The sequence below is a fragment of the Cervus elaphus genome, chromosome X (genome assembly GCF_910594005.1).
Source record: "Cervus elaphus chromosome X, mCerEla1.1, whole genome shotgun sequence".
NCBI classification, from domain to species: Eukaryota; Metazoa; Chordata; class Mammalia; order Artiodactyla; family Cervidae; genus Cervus; species Cervus elaphus.
Window position 1 is genome coordinate 154722359 of NC_057848.1, and position 22611 is coordinate 154744969.

General features: G+C 39.4%; 1 pseudogene; it reads right to left on the bottom strand.

Moving 5' to 3' along the window:
- Positions 1 to 776: 776 nt before the first annotated feature.
- LOC122690731 lies at positions 777 to 1158 on the bottom strand (annotated as a pseudogene).
- Between the last annotated feature and the right edge of the window lie 21453 nt (positions 1159 to 22611).

Genomic DNA, 22611 nt, shown 5'->3' on the forward strand with positions numbered 1-22611 from the left:
TGACTCCCTTGTCAGTCACTTTGTTTGCAAATATTTTCTCCCATTCTGTGGGTTGTCTTTTCATTTAGTTTATGGTTTCCTTTGCTGTGTAAAAGCTTTTAAGTTTAATTAGTTCCCATTTGTTTATTTTTGTTTTTATTTTTATTACACTTGGTGGTGGGTCACAAAAGATCTTGCTGCAGTTTATGTCAGTGAGTTTTCTGCCTATTTTCCTCTAAGAGTTTTATAGTATCTGGCCTTACATTTAGTTCTTTAATCCATTTTGAGTTTATTTTTGTGTATGATGTTGGAGATTGTTCTAATTTTACTCTTACATATAGCTGTTCAGTTTTTCCACCAGCACTTATTGAAGAGGTTATCTTTGCTCCATTGTATATTCTGGCCTCCTTTATCATAGATCAGGTGATCATAGGTGTGTGGATTTATCCCTGGGTTTTCTATCCTGTTCCATTGATCTATTAGTCTGTTTTTTGTGCCAGTACCATACTGTTTTGATGACTGTAGCTTTGTAGTATAATCTGAAGTCAGGGAGCCTGATTCCTCTAGCTCTGTTTTTCTTTCTCAAGGTAGCAATACAGTATTCTTGTCTGGGAAATCCCATGGACAGAGGAGCCTGGTGGGCTACAGTTCATGGGGTCACAAAGAGTCAGACACAACTTAGTGGCCAAGCAACAACAATGGTATACATACTATGTGTCAGGAGTTCTTGTAAGTACCTAAGATATGAACACAGAGTTGGGAAAAGAAGTGCACAATTGGCTCTTTTTTTTTTTAATATAAAAAGGGTTTTATTTGCAGGGGAGTGAGACTTTAGTCAAACAAGCCAAACCCCATGTCATCTTCTGACCCCTCTGACTCTTCCTTCTTCTCCTCCTTCTTCTCGTCTGCTATGGCTGGAGCAGAACCCACAGCAGGTGTTGCAGATCCTGGGGCAGCGGAGACAGCCACAGCCCCACCCGCAGGCACACTGGCCAGCTTGCTGATACCCTGGGCAATGACATCCTCAATGTTCTTTCTGTTCAGCTCACTGATGACCTTATTGAGCCAGTCATCGTCTGCCTCGATGCCCACACTGTCCAGGGTATTTTTGATTTCCTTGGCCCTGAGAGAGGAATTGCCCCATAGGGCGGCCAACAAATAGGAGGTGACTTAATGCATCTCAGCAGCAGCAGAGCAGCCTAGCGCATGCAGCCTTGGTGGTGTCAGAGATGGAAAGGAAGGTCACAATTGGTTCTTATATGTCAGTTAAAACAGGCTCCAGGGAACCACTGGGTATAAGAGAAAAAGAAGAGTGAAGGATGAATTCAGGTTTTTATTATGAGCAACAGAGGGGATGGTGTGGTCATCAAATAAGATGGGGTATATTATGAGTGGGTCAAGTCGGGGGCATTGCATATCAAGAGTTCAGCTTTCCACATACTAGTTAGGCATATTTCTTAAACATCCAAATGTAGACATCAAGTAGGTAGCAGGCTATATGATTCTGAAGTTCTGAAAAGACATTTGGGATGAATATATGATTACTATGACTATGAAAATCAAGAGTGTGTAAATGGTATTTAAAGCCACCTAACTGAATGAAGCAGCAAAAGAGTGACTAAATATAGAAGAGATACAGTCCAAGGACTGAGCTCTGGGAAATCTGATTAGAGGTACATGAGGTGAAGAGAAATAAGGGCAGACAGAGAAAGAACAGCCAGAGTTAGGAGAAAAACTACATGAGTTTGATGTCCTGGAAGCAAAGTAACCAAAATGTTTCAGGTAGAAATGATGAAGTGTCAAATGCTACTTCTAGGTCAGAGAAGATGAGGATTGAGAATTGATCAGCAAAACTCCACAAAGCCTGGAGCTTGGAACACTATTTTAAAACTACAGAACTAAAATCCAATGACTTTTTTGAGTCTCTTCAGAGAATCCACCTCCATGTGACTCATCATGAAGATTTTTTTTCACTGCCATGGCATTGCCTTTCATCTTTGGTAATCTTTTGGCTGTCTTTCTATCCTACAATATATCACCTGTTACCATACTCTTCCCTAAGGCATTTATCTGCAACCATTAACTGTCTGTCATCTGTGGCTGTGTTCCATATGACCCTTAAACCTGGGCAAGCTGAGGGTCTACCCTGGGCCCCCCAGGCCCAGGCTACACAATGGGCCTTGTGCTTTAGAATACTTTCCTTGAATATTTCCAAGAGGCCCTCTGGGTCCAGCAGTCTATTCTAGGAAGACCTTTCCTGGACCAGACCAAGGACAAATATTCTTTCTGTTTTTCTCACTCTTCTCAAGTGTCCCTTGCCTAACCTTCTTATTGGTGGTGGTGTGTGGTAAGATCATATTCTAGAAATGCAGTGATTGTGAAATAATGTATTCAAGAAAAGATGCAACTGAAATATTTACTCTATAAAATTCTGAAATGTAAGTTTATTAGGACCAGAAAATTAATTATTATTTTTAAAAGATGTTTATTCTTATTGACATATAGTTGCTTATAGTTTATTAGTTTCAGGTGTACAACACAAAGATTTAATATTTCAGAAAATGAATTATTGTTCACATTTCCCTGCATATTCTGGGTAAGATTTGCATGTGTGTTCATCATCAATGAAGCACAATAACAATCTTTAAGAGAGTCACTGGAAGTCTATATTCATAGGCAGCATCATAGCGATCATGAGATGCAGAATCATGAGTAATGATGCAAGGTATTAGGATGTTACAATGGCAAGATCTACATTATTTCAATACAAAGAGGTTCTGAAGAGTCATGGTGTTGTGAATGATAACAGTGTTAGTACATTTTTCTCCTGTCAGGAGATATAAAATTATCTAGAAATTGCATATTTGAAAATAAGAACATGAAGATATGGGTCCAGGATCTGAACAGGAAAAGGTGGTACCTAGATACCACTAAGAATCCTCATGTGCTTTGATTGAACAATAAAGAGATATCTAAGTGCCTCTTCTCTATCCATAACTCTAAATATTAAAAATTAATTCAATTGAGCCCGTAAATTTTGTCATATATTTTAAAAAACTGGAAATAGAACTGCCATATGACCCAGCAATCCCACTTCTGGGCATACACACTGAGGAAACCAGATCTGAAAGAGACACGTGCACCCCAATGTTCATCGCAGCACTGTTTATAATAGCCAGGACATGGAAGCAACCTAGATGCCCATCAGCAGATGAATGGATAAGGAAGCTGTGGTACATATACACCATGGAATATTACTCAGCCATTAAAAAGAATTCATTTGAATCAGTTCTAATGAGATGGATGAAACTGGAGCCCATTATACAGAGTGAAGTAAGCCAGAAAGATAAAGAACATTACAGCATACTAACACATATATATGGAATTTAGAAAGATGGTAACGATAACCCTATATGCAAAACAGAAAAAGAGACACAGAAATACAGAACAGACTTTTGGACTCTGTGGGAGAAGGTGAGGGTGGGATGTTTCGAGAGAACAGCATGTATACTATCTATGGTGAAACAGATCACCAGCCCAGGTGGGATGCATGAGACAAGTGCTCGGGCTTGGTGCACTGGGAAGACCCAGAGGAATCGGGTGGAGAGGGAGATGGGAGGGGGGATCGGGATTGGGAATACATGTAACTCTATGGCTGATTCATATCAATGTATGACAAAACCCACTGGAAAAAAAATCAAATTGTTTATATAGACAAAAACCTGCAAAATATATTCTTGAGGATCTCACACAACCTAGGGGAGACCATAATGGTGTTTCTCAACTGCTGTAGCCCCACCCCCATCCCATGAGGCATATCGGCTTTCCAGTTCCTGCAGCTGCCAGTGCCAAGTAAGCTTGGAACATTCACTCTGATAGTCTGTCTTAGATTGGAATTACTCACAATATGAATTTATAGTTTTGGATGCATTCAGCTTTTTTGGACTTCTGTGGTAGAACATCTGCCTGCTTACCCATCTCTTTCCAAGGTTATCACCAATTAAAGCAGTCCTAGCTCTTAAAATGACATTATTTCAAAATCAAAGTACTCTAAGTGCTCACATGTTTTTTTTTCATTTATTTTTATTAGTTGGAGGCTAATTATTTTACAATATTGTAGTGGTTTTGCCATATATTGACATGAATCAGCCATGGATTTACATGTGTTCCCCATCCTGAACCCCCCTCCCACCTCCCTCCCCATCCCATCCCTCTGGGTCATCCCAGTGCACCAGCCCTGAGCACTTGTCTCATGCATCCAACCTGGGCTGGCGATCTGTTTCACACTTGATAGTATACATGTTTCAATGCTATTCTCTCAGATCATCCCACCCACGTATGTTTGATATAAATTCTCTTTTGGAATCTAGGTGGTATAATGCAATATATAATTACTTCTAGAAGACCTGATAAATAAATATATTAATCACAGTCTAAGAATGGAAGCAACTTAAATTTGTAACTGTAGGTGAAATGGTTACACTTGCTATATTTACTAGATAGAATATTATGCCATCATTTTATAAAATATATCAGCAAATTCTTTGATGCTCCTGCCATAAAAAGGTGAAGTCTAATTTCCCACTTCTTGAGTATGGTCTGGTCTTAGTGACTCATTTCTAATGAATAGAAAATGATGGAAGTCATGCTTTGTGACTTCTGAAGCTATATCATGAAAGACAATACCACTTCCACCTAACTCAGTTTCACAGGAATTCACCCTTGAAAGCTACCACATTTTGAGGAAGTTCAAGCAACATGGAGAAGTCACAAGTGGTATTTCTACTGACAGCCCAAACTAAAGGTCCCTGGCAACAGTCAGCATCAGCTGAGAAACATGCAAGAGGACTGGTCATATGATTTCAGCACCCAGTCTTTCAAATGCCCCAGTTAATGCTGAGAAGACCAAAGTGAAGCTGTCCTGCTCAAATTGCAGATCCTTGATCCAAATTAGTCTTATTTTAAGCCACTATGTTTTAAGATGATTTCTTATGCAGCAATAGATAATCAGACCAGACTATATAAAAACAAGGAAAATAGAGCTTAGGGGTCATGAATCACTATAATTATGCCTATCTAAATGGTTCTATGCATGATCCAGAGACTGGAAGAAAATATCTAAATGTTAACAGGGTTTGTGTTAGAGTGGTGATACCTAAAAGTGTGTTTTCCCCCTTTCTATTATCTAAGTTTTCACTTACATATGTAGAAAGAAGAACCGCAAAGCACATTTGTTACATTTTTCTGGGTTTTCCTGGTTTAATGTAAGCATTTAAGGAACCATTAAAATAGTGAGCCTCCTTCCTGTGGGCTGACTCAGTCTCTCATTGTTTGCCAAAACATCCATAGCAGTTTTTATTGTTGATCAACCAAGCATACATTGAATACAAAGCAGACTTGATTGAAATGTATTCATTTATCATAAATTAAACATCTTAATTGGAAATAGACACCCAATGCAGACAACTCCCATCTGTTGTTGGTAATGTTGACATTAAAAATGTCAGTAGAGTGAAACTCATTAATTGTATATTCTGGGGACCACAAAACCATTAACTTCTATCTGAAAGGATTCAGACAATCGACCCTCACATTCTGACTGCAGGACAAGAGGATCCTACACATGCCTACAGATGACACCTGCAATTTTGTAAAAAAAAAGAAATGGTAAGCAACCAGGAAGAATTTTCAAAAGTTCATTCACTTCCTCTCATCAACAGATCTCAAGGAACATTCATTTAAAACTGACCAAATTTAGAGCAAGGGACAAATTCAGAGCTCTCTTGAATAAGTCCTCTGTACTATAAAACCTCTGAACCTACATGTCCTGGCCATGAAAACAGAACACTTTTTAGCAATGATTAAGTGTGAAAGTCTATCCTTACTCTGGAATCCCTCTAGAGCTTTAGATCAGGTCCTCTCAAAGTGTGATCCCTTAACCAGCAGTACCAGCATCACCCAGAAGTTGCAAAAATGCAGCATCTCAGCACCACTTCAGACCTACTGCATTCTGATCTCTGTGGTGGGTCCCAGGCATCTACATGTTTACTAGCTCTGCACATTATTCTGATGTTCACTAACATTTGAGAAATGTTAATCTAGGTCACCTTCACATCAAAATATATCCCTAAACTTTGGATCTCAAGAAAACTCCCTGTGTTAACACCTTTGTCCCTCCTCGCTGCCCTTCCCTCCTGCACCCCCACCAGAATGGTACCCTTGGCCGTGGACAAGTAGGGTGATGATACAGAAATGGCATTATTTGTCTGCAGGCAAAATTCTAATGTGGGTCAACGTGCCTTCATTTTCCTGTACTCCTATTTCCCCCTCCCTTTACTAGTCCTCCTTCTACCCCTCTAACTCTTCTAGATGAATTTCTCCAGACATCAGGAGTTTATTTTTTGTTTTGTTTTTGGTCTCAGGCTCCTTTAGGGTCTAACAATTCAAGATGATACTCAATTCTGTCTGAACCCCAGACAAAGTACAACTGTGCTCAGTCTTTTTTCTGAGTGCCATACTTACTAAAGATATAGAACATTTTCATCACCTCAGGAAGTTCCCTCATGCCCCTTTGCAATGATTCCTCCCCTGGCTCCAGGCAACCACTGATCTGCTTTCTATTATAGAATCCCTTTTTCTAGAATTTCATATAAATGGAAAATACAGGGTACAGACTTTTGGGTCTGGGTCCTTTCATTTATTGGATATTTTTGAGATTCATTCATGCTGTTCCTTTCTGTTGTGGTGTAGTATTTCATTGCATGTATATGCCATGGTTTATTTATCCACTTACCTGTTGATGGGCATTTGGATTGAGTACAGTTTTTTTGGCTATCATGAATACAGCTATAAACATTCACATACAGAATGACTGGGATTTTCAGGTGTGAATTAAAATATTACCTAGACTGACATCTGAATGATATACCATATTTTCCAGTGGTAAATGATACAAAATAATGATAAAAGGGCAGGACATTTAGATTCAAACATGGGAATGAAGGGTGGAATTTGGGACATACAAAGATCACTGCTCTTTATGACAACACATTTCATTTGTCTCTCTGTTGTATATTTAAAAAGGACACAGATATATCTAGTCTCCTCAGCATTATCCTGCTGATTTATTTAGACAGAGTGGAAGACAGTTCTAATATCTTGTCTTTTCACTGCCTTGATGCATCTGCGTTTTGCTAGTGTGATGTTCAAATATTAATGTAGCCCCAGTGGCAAGCATATAGAAGTCCAAATGAAATGCCAAAGGTTACTAATGACTTTTGAACAAACTCTGCTCCGGTGGGCCTGTTTCATTTATAAAAAAAATAAAAAATTCCCCCCATAAGCTGTTCAATAGTTTATTTTGTGGATGTACACAGTTGGCCTGCCGGGTATCCTTTCATTTGTCAACACTGAGCCATAAAAATTGTCATTATGTAGAGTCTTTGAGAATGTTAGTGCAAAATTATCCATTTTTAAAATTATGTGTCTAACTTTTGACATCAAGGTTGTACACTCCTGGCCATGAGAGTTTGTTTTCAAGCACTAGATACTTTGGGAAGAGAGGAGAGGAAGGAGGTCTATCAGATGAGATATTTCTCATTTTTATTTTGTAGAAGACAGCAGAGCTTACAGCCTCTAACAGTCCTAGGAAAGATGCATCAAACTCAAGGATTTGTGGATTGATAGAATGATCAATTTAAGTTAATTATTAGGTTCATTTCTTCATGGACTTAACCCAGAGAGATTATTTTAGTTTGTTATCCTTCCTGAAGCAGATCCTGCATCAAGGGCTCAAATGCAAATTGTTTGTTTGGAAAGTGATCTCGGGACGCCCTCGTAAGAAAACAGAATTGAAACAGGGAAGGGAAGTAAGCCCATGCCAAGTGCTTTATCAACAATGCTGTCACTGTGAGCACCTGGGACTCAGTGCACTCAGGAGCTATGGGAGACAATGGAGGACAAGATAGAGGGGCATTTATTTTCCATCCAATGCCCTCAAAATGCTCTGGAACAGTGTGTTCCAAGGAGATGTGGTTTGAACACCAACAGAATCTACTATGAGCTCAATTTTCTGCTGTCCAAGTTCTTTTTCATTTCAACTCATCTCAAGCAATCATGTAAAAGAGTCCATCACCCTATGCATGTTATCAAACATAGTTGTTCTCAGGCATCACCTACCCTCTGTTGCATTCACCTTGCTAAATAGGCATATAATAATTTTTGGTTTCGAGTGCTATTTAATTCTAAAGGATTTACTTCAAGCTCTGATTTTCACAATACAAAACAAGTATCCCCAAAATAACTGAACACTTCATATATCGTATTTCCCCCCATGGAGAAACTATATAGTATCATTTAAGAAAATTATTCAAGCATAACTCTGAACTGCTTCATAGCTGACTAATCAGCCCTATTTGAGATTTTGTTTTCAAGCAAGAGTATAAATCACTGTATTTTTAAACAAAAAGATACTTTGTAAGGTCTAGGATCAACATCAGAAATGCAATTTGAAAATATGCAGTAAGGTTTGAAGGAGGAATTAAACACCATAGTTACATAAATGCATTGAGACAATAATAAATATGTTACTTCATACACAATTTAACACGAAGCTTTCAGGAGAAAACCACCACCAAGAAACAATGCTCAATCTCAAAGTTTCTATTTTTACCACTCATAGTGCCAACTATTAAATGGCAGGGTTTTATGAAAGAGATATTTGTGGGAATGAATGAGAAAGGGGGAGGCCAGCAATTTGCAGTATATCTATGCTTTAAACATACACTATACTCTGGGAATCTAAATATCTGGGAGCAAACAAATTGGTAAATAATATAAAAATGCATTGCAGCATCATCCTGCACTTATCTTTCTGTCAACTTTAGCGTAAGGTCCCATGGAACCAAGAATGAATGTTGGAATTTCTGCCAAAGCTATTTTGCTGGAGGCTATTTATCTTTAATCCTGGCCTGTGAGTTTTCTTTTTAATAATCACTTTTGTGTCTGTATGAATCATTTTTCCCCTTAAAGTTTTCACTTTTGTTTTCTTTGTATTAACTGCATATAAATGTTAGCACATCTTCAACACAGTCAAATTATTTACTGCTCTGTCAGCAGTTCACAAATAGATCTGGAAATCTTTATGTCTTAACATCATAACAACATACATGGCATTGTTCAAATGCCTGCAGAAATGTCTGAATATAAAACGGTTTTGTCTTTTTTTCTTCTTGCAATTTAGGTAAATACAGTGTTAGATGCTATTGATGAAGGGAAGGGTTTACAGCGAGGTTTTTTAGATATTACCCTAGCAGCCAACCTTCAAAAGTAATATTCAGACAATGGTTACATGCACTAAATCATTAGACTAAGGTTGTTTCATGATACAGCTCCACGTCAGGGCTGTGCTAGGAGTGGTATAGTGAATAATTGAGGCACTAACCAAAATCTCAGCAGTCAAAATAAATAATATTTTAATGCAGTACCTTAAAATTAATGCAAAAATTCATCATGAACAAAATAAACATTTTTTAGCAAAGACAGGATTAGCATTACTGATTTTTTTTTTTGCCTTAAGCTTCAGTATGGCTCTTCAAGACACTGTTATTTATCCCATCTTTATTCCAAATGTTGATATTTTGTTCGGTACTCAATTAGTATTTTTTTGGTATTATTTAGATGTATTGAATCTTTGGTCTTCTGATCTAGCACCCTCCTCATTTATCCTCTAGCTAACTCAGGGCTAATCTGATCATACACACTTATGTCTTAATGGTTCTTTTCATCAAGTTACTAACCAGTACAGCACACATTGGCCAACCAGAGCAGATGCTGGCTACTTGACCATACTGATGCATACTAGATGAATGTAAGCCATGGTCATATCACCAAATGCATTCTAGGTATCATAAAAATTTTGTGGAGAGCCAAGATATAAATTTAATATAATTTTACAGGTTCTCATAATTTTACAGTTTCTCAAATTGGATATCTTAGGTTTTGCTGATCACTTTCATTTTATTAATGCATTCAATAGCTTTATTGTTTTTCTAATACATGAAGCATATGTATTGTTTAAAAGTAATCAAATGAAAAAAAAGTGAACTATCAAAATTCAGACTTAAAATATATTGTTTTGGTGGAGGATACTTCTAAATATTTTCTATACAGTTATGAATATGTATACTATTTTGTATACTTGAGATCATTCTGTATATGATGTTTAATGAAGTTTTTAATATGCCACTCTATGTTACTAGCATTTTCTATATCTAAAAATCTAGATATACAAAATTACTGTCTAACATTCCATTTTATAAAGTGTAGCTGTTACTGTCAGTGGACTATTCTAATCCCTTTAGGTCCCTATAATTTATTCTATGTGCCCATCTTCCTGTTCCCATAGGCCTTGCTTCCAGTGACTTGCACCTTGATCTTTAAGAGAGCATCCAGAGCATGCACTACTGGAACTGCTTCAGTGCAATGGAAAGCCAAAAATGCCTGAGTGTTTACATACCCTCAGAGTGCCCCCATAGCCAAGGACTGACTAATGTAGGGGTATGAAAACCAAGCTCCCTCGCCTCAAGGTAAGACGAACTCTGACATGTAATTCATGCTCCAGAGCTCCTTGCAGGATCAGGCTGAGACTGAGGTTTCATCTGAATTACACCTTTGTTCAGCTTCCTCTGATTCCCTATCCTGCTTTTCCTGCTCCTTTATCAGTTTCTCCTTCAGTCACTTCATTAATAAATTGGTGGCTTCCCTGATAGCTCAGCTGGTAAAGAATCCGCCTGCAATGCAGGAGACCTGGGTTCAATCCCTGGGTTGGGAAGATCCCCTGGGGAAGGGAAAAGCTACCCACTATCCTGCTTTTCCTGCTCCTTTCCTTTTCCTATCCTGCTTTTCCTGCTCCTTTATCAGTTTCTCCTATAGTCACTTCATTAATAAATTACTTGCATATAAGTTCATCTAAAGATTTGCTTCTAGACTAGTACTATCCCTAGAAGTATAATGCAAATCACAAGTGTGAATCATATATGTCATTTAAAATTATTTTAGTAGCCACATTAAAAAGTAAAAAAACTGATGAAATTAATTTTAATGTTTTATCTTACCTAATATGTAAAAATTATCATTTCAACAGAAAATCAAAGTAAAAATTATTAATGAAATATTTTATATATTTTTGTTATATTGTATCTTTAAAATCAGGTATGTGTAGCTAGCCATACGTCAAGTGTTCATTAGTTACATACGGCTAGTGGCTAACATTTTAGATAGCACAAATCTGGAGAAACCAAACTAATACATAGACAACCATATTTTACTTGACTGATACCCTATTGATAAATATTGACTTTATTTCCTTCCCCTTCCATTTTTTTATGTTTTGAGGAATATCCTTGGGACAATTATACCTATGGGGTCATTTCCTTAAGATAATATACTAAAAATTGGTTTGCCATATCAAACTGTCTTCTGGAAGGACAGCTATCCATTTCCTCTCACCCTTGGCAATACTGGGTCTTGTTAATCTTCTTCACATTCATAAACTGATGATGTGAGTTTAGACTTTAAATGTTTCTTCACCTTTTAGTAAACCTAGAGACCATTTTCCTTTTATTTTTTCTTCCTCATTAACCTTGAAGACAGTGGGTTAATAGGGAAGTCTTACTGCTTTCCTTATCTCAGTGACTGAAGAGTCCTCACACATATATATTTAATATTACAGCACACAAAATAAAATTCTATTACTGGACCCTCAGCCTCTATTAAATTAAATTATGAAATAATCTAAAAATGGTCTTGTGGAACTTTTTATGTGGTTCTTCTAACCTAGCACACCTGTCAATGTCTGGTTGTCAAAGAGGAGAATAAGGAAACTAAAGGCAGTTAAAATTTAACAAAAATTGAGGCACAACAAAATATTCTGTGTAATACTAAAGTACCTACAGACATTCCAATTTCATGGACAGCTTGCTGATTTAACCTGTTCTGAAAGGGAATTTATCTAAAGATCCATATGGATACTGATTTTTAAGTAAGGAAGATAGCCAAATATATTTAATATAGCTTGCAGAACAATCTCTTGGGCTCTAAATTATTTATGAGTCATTTTGCAGTAAGAGTGAAGTCATTTATCATGACTCAGAATTGATGGTTTCTAAGGCCCAATGATGACTAGAGACACCCCATTCCTGATATAAAGGATGCAGTTTTCCCAGATGCTTGAGAAAACTGACTTTGGGGCTTTCCAAATATTTAACTCTTCCATTTCAAACAATTATAGCCGCTGGATCAGTGTGTCTTGTTATTAATATTTGGGAAATATTTTGTAACTATCTTATCTTTCCAGAACCACATATAAGATATGATTCTTATATATATGGAATTTAGAAAGATGGTAACGATAACCCTATATGCAAAACAGAATAAGAGACACAGAAATACAGAACAGACTTTTGAACTCTGTGGGAGAAGGTGAGGGTGGGATATTTCAAAAGAACAGCATGTATACTATCTATGGTGAAACAGATCACCAGCCCAGGTGGGATGCATGAGACAAGTGCTCGGGCCTGGTGCACTGGGAAGACCCAGAGGGATCCGGTGGAGAGGGAGGTGGGAGGGGGGATCGGGATGGGGAATACGTGTAAATCTATGGCTGATTCATATCAATGTATGACAAAACCCACTGAAATGTTGTGAAGTAATTAGCCTCCAACTAATAAAAAAATTAAAAAAAAAAAGTAGCTGTTCCATAGGATTTAGATTGAGAATCTTCTTTTCACTCTACATTCCTGTCCTTATAAAGTATGTGTTAAAAAGATTCTTTCAATACTATATAATTCCAAAATTCGGGGTTTCAAACAAAGACTTTCATGATTCTGTAGTGTATGTTTTTCCTACTCCTCTTCACTTCTGCAACTCATTCTTCTGATGTAGAGGCCTGGTCTTCTGTAAGAGTGGGAATAGAGATAAACCCTCCAAAAACAAGCCCTTAAATGTTATTAAGAGAATAACAATTTGTCCTTCCCCGTGTCATCATCTGTTCCCTAAAGTATTCGGCTGCAAAGTTAAAAAAGAAAAAGCAAGCAACTGTGAATCGTTTTAGTGCAGCACAAGCTAAAGGTTCATTTAAAACATCTAACACAAGATATCTATAGCAGTGTATGTCATCATAAAATGCCTGATCTATATTACTTCAACTGGCAATAAATATTCAGTTCAGTTCAGTCACTCAGTTGTGTCCGACTCTTTGTGACCCCACGAACCGCAGCATGCCAGGCCTCCCTGTCCATCACCAACTCCTGGAGTTTACTCAAACTCATGTCCACTGAGTCAGTGATGCCATCCAACCATCTCATCCTCTGTCGTCCCCTCCTCCTCCCGCCTTCAATCTTTCCCAGCATCAGGGTCTTTTCAAATGACCACATCAGGTGGTCAAAGTATTGGAGTTTCAGCTTCAGCATCAATTATGAATGAGGTCATGGTCTACTAGGATCATAGCTTACTAATATCCCATTTTTCACACCAAGGAAGTCATAATTGTGTTTAACCCCAAGTAGTTTGATTCTGAGAGTCAGTTTTGTGGGACTACTCTTAGGCCAAGAATTGTATGAGATAGAGAACTGTCAGAAGATGGAAACCATGCTAGATGTTTCAAAATGAATTTACCATAGGCAGTTTGTTACAGAGATGTTTGAAGATCTAAGGAACCAAACAGGAGACAGAGAGCTATCCTAGAAATTAGGAACAGCATAATACCACTACCAACCCAAGATTTGGAGAGAGAACGGAGGAGACAGTACTCCCAGAGTCCAGGAATCAGGGAACCCCAGTGGAAACTAAGCAAGGCATGCCTAATCAGGGGCAGGTGGGACCAGGAAGAGAGAGGCTGTCAAGAATTAGAGGCACGGAAGAGATACGGCTACTGCTGGAGACACACCAAAACAGAGAAAGAGAGGGACATTCTCTTGCTTCTCCCCTCCTTTTACCTTATAGTTCTCCACCAGTGCCTCTGACTGGTTTATCATGCCTGGAAGCCAGTTGGCAAAGGAGTCTGGAATATGTGGTTCTTTGACCTACAGTCTATGTGTGCATGCCTAGTCGCTCAGTCGTGTCTGATTCTTTGTGACACCATACACTTTAGCCCACCAGGCTCCCCTGTCCATGGAATTCTCCAGGCAAGAATGCTGGAGTGAGTTGCCATTTTCTTCTCCAAGGGATCTTCCCGACCCAGGGATCAAACCTGTGTCTCTGGCGTTTCCTGTATTGGCAGGCATCCAACACACAAACACATATGCACGCTCATGCACGCAGGTGCCTACACACAGCCCTGGTCTACTAGGCACCTGCATGCATATGAACATGCATATGTGTTTGTGTGTTGGATGCTATGACAGTTATTTGCCTGTTTACTCTCACATCCATTTCCTGCTCTTTTCTGCCTTGCTCTATAGGTCAAGGAAAAGCTTCCCAGGTGACACAGTGCTAAAAAAAACCTGCCTGCCAATACAGGAAATGTAGTCATAGGCCTGCTCCAACTCAAAGGGAGAAGAATTAATCCCAGGCAGTGCTAGTGGGAAAGAACCTGCCTGCCAGTGCAGGAGACATAAGAGACGGGGTTCTATCCCTGGGTCAGGAAGATCCCATGGAGGAGGGCATGGCAACCACTCCAATATTCTTGCCTGGAAAACCACATGGACAGAAGAGCCTGATCAGCTATAGTCCAAAGGGTCACAAAGAGTCAGACACAACTGAGGTGTCTTAGCACACATGCACTTGATGGGTAAGTCACAAAGTCACATTGTAGAGAACTATGTTGGATAGGAGATATTATTACAATCATCTTTCAAGAATATAATCTACTCTACTATGAACTCTTACAGAGTTACAACTACTGAAGAATTCATTTATTAATAAAATCACACAAATGAGTGGACTGAGTGTAAAAGAAGGAGGAGGATGGGATTATAAAAATACAGTAACAAGTATCTGACATGAAATAAGGATTGTGTAGTTTCCCTGAGGAACCAGGTCTTGAATGATTATCTAAATGATGAGTAGGAATTAACCAGGCAAGGTGTTTAGAGGTAGAATGGAGCAGAAAGCATTTCAAATGATGATAACAACATATGCAAAGGTTCTGTGGCAGAAGAGGCTGTGGCTTGTACAAGGACTTGAAAGGAAATCTCAGTTATCTGAAGAACAAAGGAGACAATATGAGAAGAGCTAGGGCTAGAGAAAGAGGTAGGAAAAGATCAAATATATAGGGCTTTGAAGGATATGTAAAGGACTTTGGTCTTTATCCCAAAGTCAGTGATGACAAACTGAAGGATTTTAATAAGGGAGAGACATGGTCAGATTTAGCTTTCAGAAAGATCCAATATTCTTTAAATATGGAAAATGGATTAAAAGGGGGTGAGGGTTCAGAAAAGAAACAGAGGGACCAGTTTAAAAACTGTTGCCAAAATCCATGTAAGAGATGACAACAGTTTGGACTAGGTTGGTTGCAGGGTAAATGGGGAGAAGTGAAATCATTCAAGAAATATTAAAAAGTCAAATTCATAGAACATAAAAGTAAAGATCAATTTAAGTAAGGAAATATATGATGCCTGGAGGAATACCTAGTTTTGAGGAGTCCACAGATGGAAGGATACTGATGCCACTCATTGAGATAAGGAACAAAACAGGAAACTGTTTCATTGTGGGAGATAAAGATTTTGGTCTTGGGCATTTTGAGTGTAAAGAGGCTTTGGAAGACCACATGGTTGGAGGGATACTTAGAGGAGGCATATCACTTGGAGATACAAATTGAGAAGTTTTCTGCTTACAGAGGGTTACTGAAGTTGTGGGCATGGGGTACATCAGACCCATCATCTGGTTAAAATGTGTTGCTTGAAACTTGAAATTTTTGACTACTTGAAACATGAAAGGGAATCTTTCTTCTTTCCCCCTCCCTTTCCTCTTCCAAATGACTCACTTGGATACATGGAATTCTGTAAGCCAGCAGAGCCCAGTTGGAAAATCTGATTTAGTGCAATCTTTCCATTTCTCAGATAGACAAACAGATTTAGAGACAGAAAAAGCTGAGATGATACTTGAGTCTGAGACTCCTGACTGCTACCTCACCCAGTTACTGCTCAGTATACCTGGAGAGTTACTGAAAGCTTGTATCTTTAGTTATCCTCTACTAGAAAAAAAGCTTAGTTACCTTGTTTATCTGAAACCCCATTTAAAGAAATATACATTCTCTACAATCTTACTGCAATAATTGTAGAAACTGTATTTACAAGATCAACTTAGAAAGACAAATCTTTTATAATACATTGACACAGAAAAATGGTTGGACAATTAACTTTTATAGATGTGAAACACTAAAAGAAGTCATTTGCTCCCTTGGTAATATCAAGGACTTCTCTTCCTAGTCATTGTATCCCAGACAGCCTGAATATACTTACAAATGTTTTAATTTCAATTACATCTCAACCAATATTGTCAATCTGAGACACCAGTGTCTCCCAAGACTATTTATTTTGGACAATCCTAATACTGACTGGATACAGTGGTCTTCCATACCCAACTTCATCAACACCGATTTGAAATGTTCCATGATGCTTTTGAACTGTGGTGTTGGAGAAGACTCTTGAGAGTCCCTTGGACTGCAAGGAGATCCAACCAGTCCATCCTAAAGGAGATCAGTCCTGAGTGTTCATTGGAAGGACTGATATTGAAGCTGAAACTCCAATGCTTTGGCCACCTGATGCAAAGAGCTGACTCATTTGAAAAGACCCTGATGCTGGAAAAGATCGAGGGCAGGAGGAGAAGGGGATGACAGAAGATGAGATGGTTCGATGCCATCACCGACTCAATGGACATGGGTTTGGGTAAACTCCGGGAGTTGGTGATGGACAGGGAGGCCTGGCGTGCTGCGGTTCATGGGGTCGCAAAGAGTCGGACACAACTGAGTGACTGAACTGAACTGAACTGATTGAGGAATGATGTTTTACTAAATGGCTTTGCGTCTTTACTAAATATACCATAGTTGGATTCGTGACCAAGTTATATTCAGCCTTAGAATGTGTTCTGATAATGCATCAAAGAGTGGATTGATTTAGAGGTACCCAGATTTGGTATGAGGATCACTGGTGATCCATAAGATAGGCTAGATAAGAGGATCCATTAGAGTCCACTAGTATGAATGTTCTATAAATTAACAATCCTGCTGCTGCTGCTAAGTCGCTTCAGCCGTGTCCGACTCTGTGCGACCCCATAGACAGCAGCCCATCAGGCTCCCCCGTCCCTGGGGTTCTCCAGGCAAGAATACTGGAGTGGGTTGCCATTTACTTCTCCAATGCATGAGAGTGAAAAGTGAAAGTAAAGTCGCTTAGTCACATCCGACTCTTAGCAACCCCATGACTGCAGCCTACCAGGCTCCTCCGTCCATGGGATTTTCCAGGCAAGAGTGCTGGAGTAGGGTGCCAGTGCCTTCTCCGAAATTAACAATGACCATGTTTTCATTTCCTTTGAAAATCACCGGTCTATTTAAGGAACAGTCATGTGCCAGCTACCATCCCTTACTCCCCTTACTCCTTGCACATATGCAACAGTCATGGCTAATTTAACAATCACTGGACAACTGAACTTAGGGAAATCAGTATAAATTGATAAGTGTCATATGCCCAGGTGACCATATGTCCCAATTTGCCCAGAACAGTACCTATTGTTTTGCCTTAATTATTAACAGTGCCTCTTTTACTCTCATTTAAGTGTCCTGGATTAGATGGTGCCTAACTGTGCATCACTAATCTATTGTAATTAACTCTGCTCAAAGATTAAATATGTTAGATTTTCACTCTCCACCATTTGAATTGAAAGATGAAATTGATTCCTATGATTAATAGTGAAGCCTGAAACTGAAAATTCATGAAGTAGAGAGAAGTGGGAGGGTCATGATAGGGCATGAGTGAGTCAACATTATGAGTAATTCAAATTTATGAATAAGTAAGAGCTCCAAAGTTGAGAAAAGATCTGCAGAACAAAGAGTGAGAAATTAGTTTGGAGGGAAGAGGAGAAGAGACCGACAAAGAAACCCAGCATATTCTATGTAATAATGATGGAAGCTTATAGTGAATACTCATGAGTTCCCAATGCCAAACCCATTTGCCATGAGACTGAGTCTCATTCCAGTGCCAGTTCTTGGATTCTTATGGCATCATTTCTTCCATACTGATTCAGTTCAGTTCAGTTCAGTCACTCAGTTGTGTCCGACTCTTTGCGACCCCATGAACCACAGCATACCAAGCCTCCCTGTCCATCACCAGCTCCCGGAGTTTACCCAAACCCACGTCCATCGAGTCGGTGATGCCATCCAGCCATCTTATCCTCTGTCATCCCCTTCTCCTCCTGCCCTCATCCTTTCCCAGCATCAAGGTCTTTTCAAACGAGTCAGCTCTTCGCATCAGGTGGCCAAAGTACTGGAGTTTCAGCTTCAGGATCAGTCCTTCCAATGAACACCCAGGACTGATCTCCTGTAGGATGGACTGGTTGGATCTCCTTGCAGTCCAAGGGACCCTCAAGAGTCTTCTCCAACACCACAGTTCAAAAGCATTAATTCCTCGGCACTCAGCCTTTATAGTCCAACTCTCACAACCATACATGACCACTGGAAAAACCATAGCTTTGACTAGACAGACCTTTGTTGACAAAGTAATGTCTCTGCTTTTCAATATGCTGTCTACGTTGGTCATAACTTTCCTTCCAAGGAGTAAGCAACTTTTAATTTCATGGCTGCAATCACCATCTGCAGTGACTTTGGAGCCCAGAAAAATAAAGTCAGCCACTGTTTCCACTGTTTCCCCATCTATTTGCCATGAAGTGATGGGACCATACTGATTATCTTTGTTTAAGTTTCCCTGGAAGCAGACCTTAGGATAAGAATTTCAGTGCAAGTAATTAATTTGGTAAGTGGTCCAATGAAACACTGGTACAGGGTGGGGAATTGAAACAGAGAAAGGAAGAAAGCCAATATAGGTATTTTCATGAGCATATTACTACTATAGGCAACTGGGGCTTATTCATGCTGGGGCCTCCTGGAAGACAGCATAAAGGGCAATTTGGCTGTCTACCCAAGGGACAACAAAGCAGAGATATTTATTCACCACACTCAATTATCATGGGTGGATGGCTACTTCCAGGACTCGGAATTCCTTGGCACTTCTGATGTGCTTCTTGCTTGGGCTGGGCATGCTTTTATGGCCAGAGGAAACTCGCAGATAATCCCTTGTGCTTGGAGAAAGAACCATTAGATAGTACTCAAGAACCATCTCTTGAGTACCAATGTTTCAGGTAGTCTGAATGTGTTTCTCTTTATCACTACAGAAATTACCCAAGACAGTGTTGTTTCTGTTGTTTTGTTGCTAAGTCATGTCCGACTCTGTGACTCCATGGACTGCAGCCTGCCAGGCTCCCCTGTCCATGGGATTTCCCAGGCAAGAATATGGAAGTGGGTAGCCGTTTCCTTCTCCAGGGGATCCTCCCAACCCACGAATCAAACCCATGTCTCTTGCACTGGCAGTCGGATTCTTTACCGCTGGGCCACCAGGGAAGCCCAAGTCCAAACAATCATTTACTTTCCTTCCAACAGTGCGTAAGTTTCCCTTTTCTCTTCTTTCTTGCCAATGCCTGTTATCTCTTTACTTTTTTATAAAAGCCATCTAATAGGTATGAGGTGATATCTCATTGTGGTTTCAATTTGCATTTTCCTGATGATGAGTGACATTGAACAATTTTTTGTGTATCTGTGAGCCATTTGTATGTCTTCTTTGGAAAAATGTCTATCCAAGTTCTCTGCCCGTTTTTTAATCAGATTGTTTTTTGTTATGGAGTTCCTTATATATTTTGGATATTAGCCTCTTATTAGATAGATGGTTTGCAAATATTTTCTCCCATTTCATAGTTTGCCTTATCATTTTGTCGATTGTTTTTTTTTTTTCACTATGAAGAAGCTTTTTATGATGTAGTCCCACTTACTGATTTTTTGCTATTGTTGCTTGTACTTTTGGTGTCATATAGAAAAAACTCATTGCCAATCAATGTTAAGGAGCTATTCTCCTGTGCTTTCTTCTAGTGCCTTTATAGATTCAGATCTTACATTTAATGCTTTAATACATTTCAAGTTAATTTTTGTGAGTGGTGTAAGATAGAGGTCATTGTATTCTTCAACTCCAGGGTTTCTGTTTGATTTGCTTTAAGATTTCTATTTCTTTGTTGTACTTCCCATTTTGTTCATGCATTGTTTTCCAATTTCATTTAGTTATTTATCTGTGTATTCTGTAGTTCACTGAATTTCTTTAAAAGGATTATTCTGAATTCTTCGCCAGATAGTTCATAGATTTTCAGTTTTTTAGGGTTAGTCATTGGAGTTTATTAGTTTTCTTTGGTGATGTCCTGTTTCCTTGGTTAGTCATGATCATTGATGCCTTGCATTAGTGTTCGCACATTTGAAGTAGTACTTCTTCCAATCTTTATAGACTAGCTTCAGCAGGTAAGCCTTTCACCAATCAGCCAGTCCAAGATTCTATATGGGCAGTCTGGTGGTGTCCATGGGCAGGCTTGCTGCTGGAGTCCTTGAGTGGGTAGATCTGATACCTAGATCAGCAGGTGGTTAGATACATAGAGACCATACTGGTACCTGGGTCAGTGGATGAGGGGCCTGGAGGTGGGTTCACTGGTATAGGCCTGTCACTTGAGTCTCTGATGAATGAGCCTGGGTCCTGGGTCTATGTGGGCAAATCTGGATCCTGGGTCCACAGGGGCCAACCAGACACTGAGGACCCTGGGGCAGGCCAAGAGTGTTGGTCCCTGCGGGTCAGTTTGTTACTGAAGTCATCTCAGAGCCTGGTTTCACAGTAGCTGGCCTGGAGGCTGAGACCACAGGAGCCAGCTGGAAACCTAGGTCCACAGGAGATAGTCTGGATGCTAGGTGTGCGGGGGCTAGCCTGATACTGGAGTTGGATGAAAGCCTGGATCTGTGGTAGTCAACCTGAGGCTGAGCCTAGCTGGGAGATTGAGTGCATGGGTGTCCACCTACAGCCTGTGTTTATGGGGTGCTGATTGGGAGTCTGGGGCCACAGGAGCCACCCCGGGCCTTGAGAGCCAGCTGGCCCTGGGATGTGCCCAGACCTATGTTCATAGGAACTTTTTGGGAACCTGGTACCATAAGAGATGGGTGGTGCTAGGGTGGACTGGGGGCTTGGGCTTGTGGAAGCCCTCTGGGAGTCTGGTATCATAGGAGCTGCCTGGGTATGCTGGAGCCAGCAGGTTCTGGGTGGGCCAAGTACCTAAGTTCCTGGAAGTTCACAAGGAGCCACCTAGCATCATGGGCACTGGCCTGTTGCTGGGTGGGCTGGTGGGCATCTGTGGTAAAATTGGGTATTCACATGATTTTCCTTCTCTCATGAAGAGGGTATCTCTCTCCATGCTAGACTGCCTGGGGTTGGAGGAGGGGTGATGGGGGTAGTGTGAATATATCTCTCCTTTCTTCTTCGGTGCACCTTTTCTTATTTCCATCTTCACCCATGTGCTATAAACACTCACCTGGCATCCTTAGCTCTTGTGAAGATATTTTCCTATATGGATGTTTTTCAAATTGTTATTTCTAGGAGGGTATATGCAAGAGAATTTCATCACTCCCTCTCTCTCTGAAAGTCATTTTCAAAAATTCAGTATATCACAGCATCATGGAGTTGAAAAAGCTCTTATCAATTATCTATTGCAGCCTCTGCCTAGTGCAAAAATTTGTTTTACATCAATAGATGAATATCCCTTTTTGGCTTTGAGTAACTAGAAATTATTTCAGTGGAGTATTCTTTTCTGAGCAGGAGATAAGTTGGAATTTATTTCAAGTGACATACTTTGGCTAGGGATAAGGTTTATGAAACTCCCAATCAAGCTATTAAAATACATTAATATTTTCATCCAATTTTGATCATTTTTTGGCCCCAACATAGTTTATTATTTTCACCTAATTCAGAAAATAACTTGAATGTGGACATAAGATTTAAATAAGTAGCCACTTGTTTTCTGAATAGGATGATTGAAATCAATTACTAAAATAATAGAACTTTAGGAATAATTAACCATTTAAAATCAAAGCTCTCTTAAGAATTAATTTTGCTACATGATGAACTAACAGCTACAACCATTTAAGATCAGTTCAGTTCAGTTCAGTTGCTCGGTCATGTCCGACTCTGTGACCCCATGGACTGCAACACGCCAGGCCTCCCTGTCCATCACCAACTCCTGGAGTTCGCTCAAACTCATGTCCATTGAGTTGGTGATGCCATCCAACCATCTCATCCTCCATCATCCCCTTCTCCTCCCGCCTTCAATCTTTCCCCCCGTTTAAGAAACACAAAGCCATTTTTCCAATATAACACAATAAAATATGTTTGCAGTAGGAGTTTATAAGCTAAAGCAGTTCCAGTTAGTGATTAAGGCTTTTCAAGTTTTTTTTTAAAAAAACAACTTTTTTCCTAAACTCCAGCTGTTGGGTTTTCTTCCCACAGGTGTTCAATGAAAATATGCTTCTTTTTTAAAATTACGGTAACATATATGTAAGATAAAATTTAT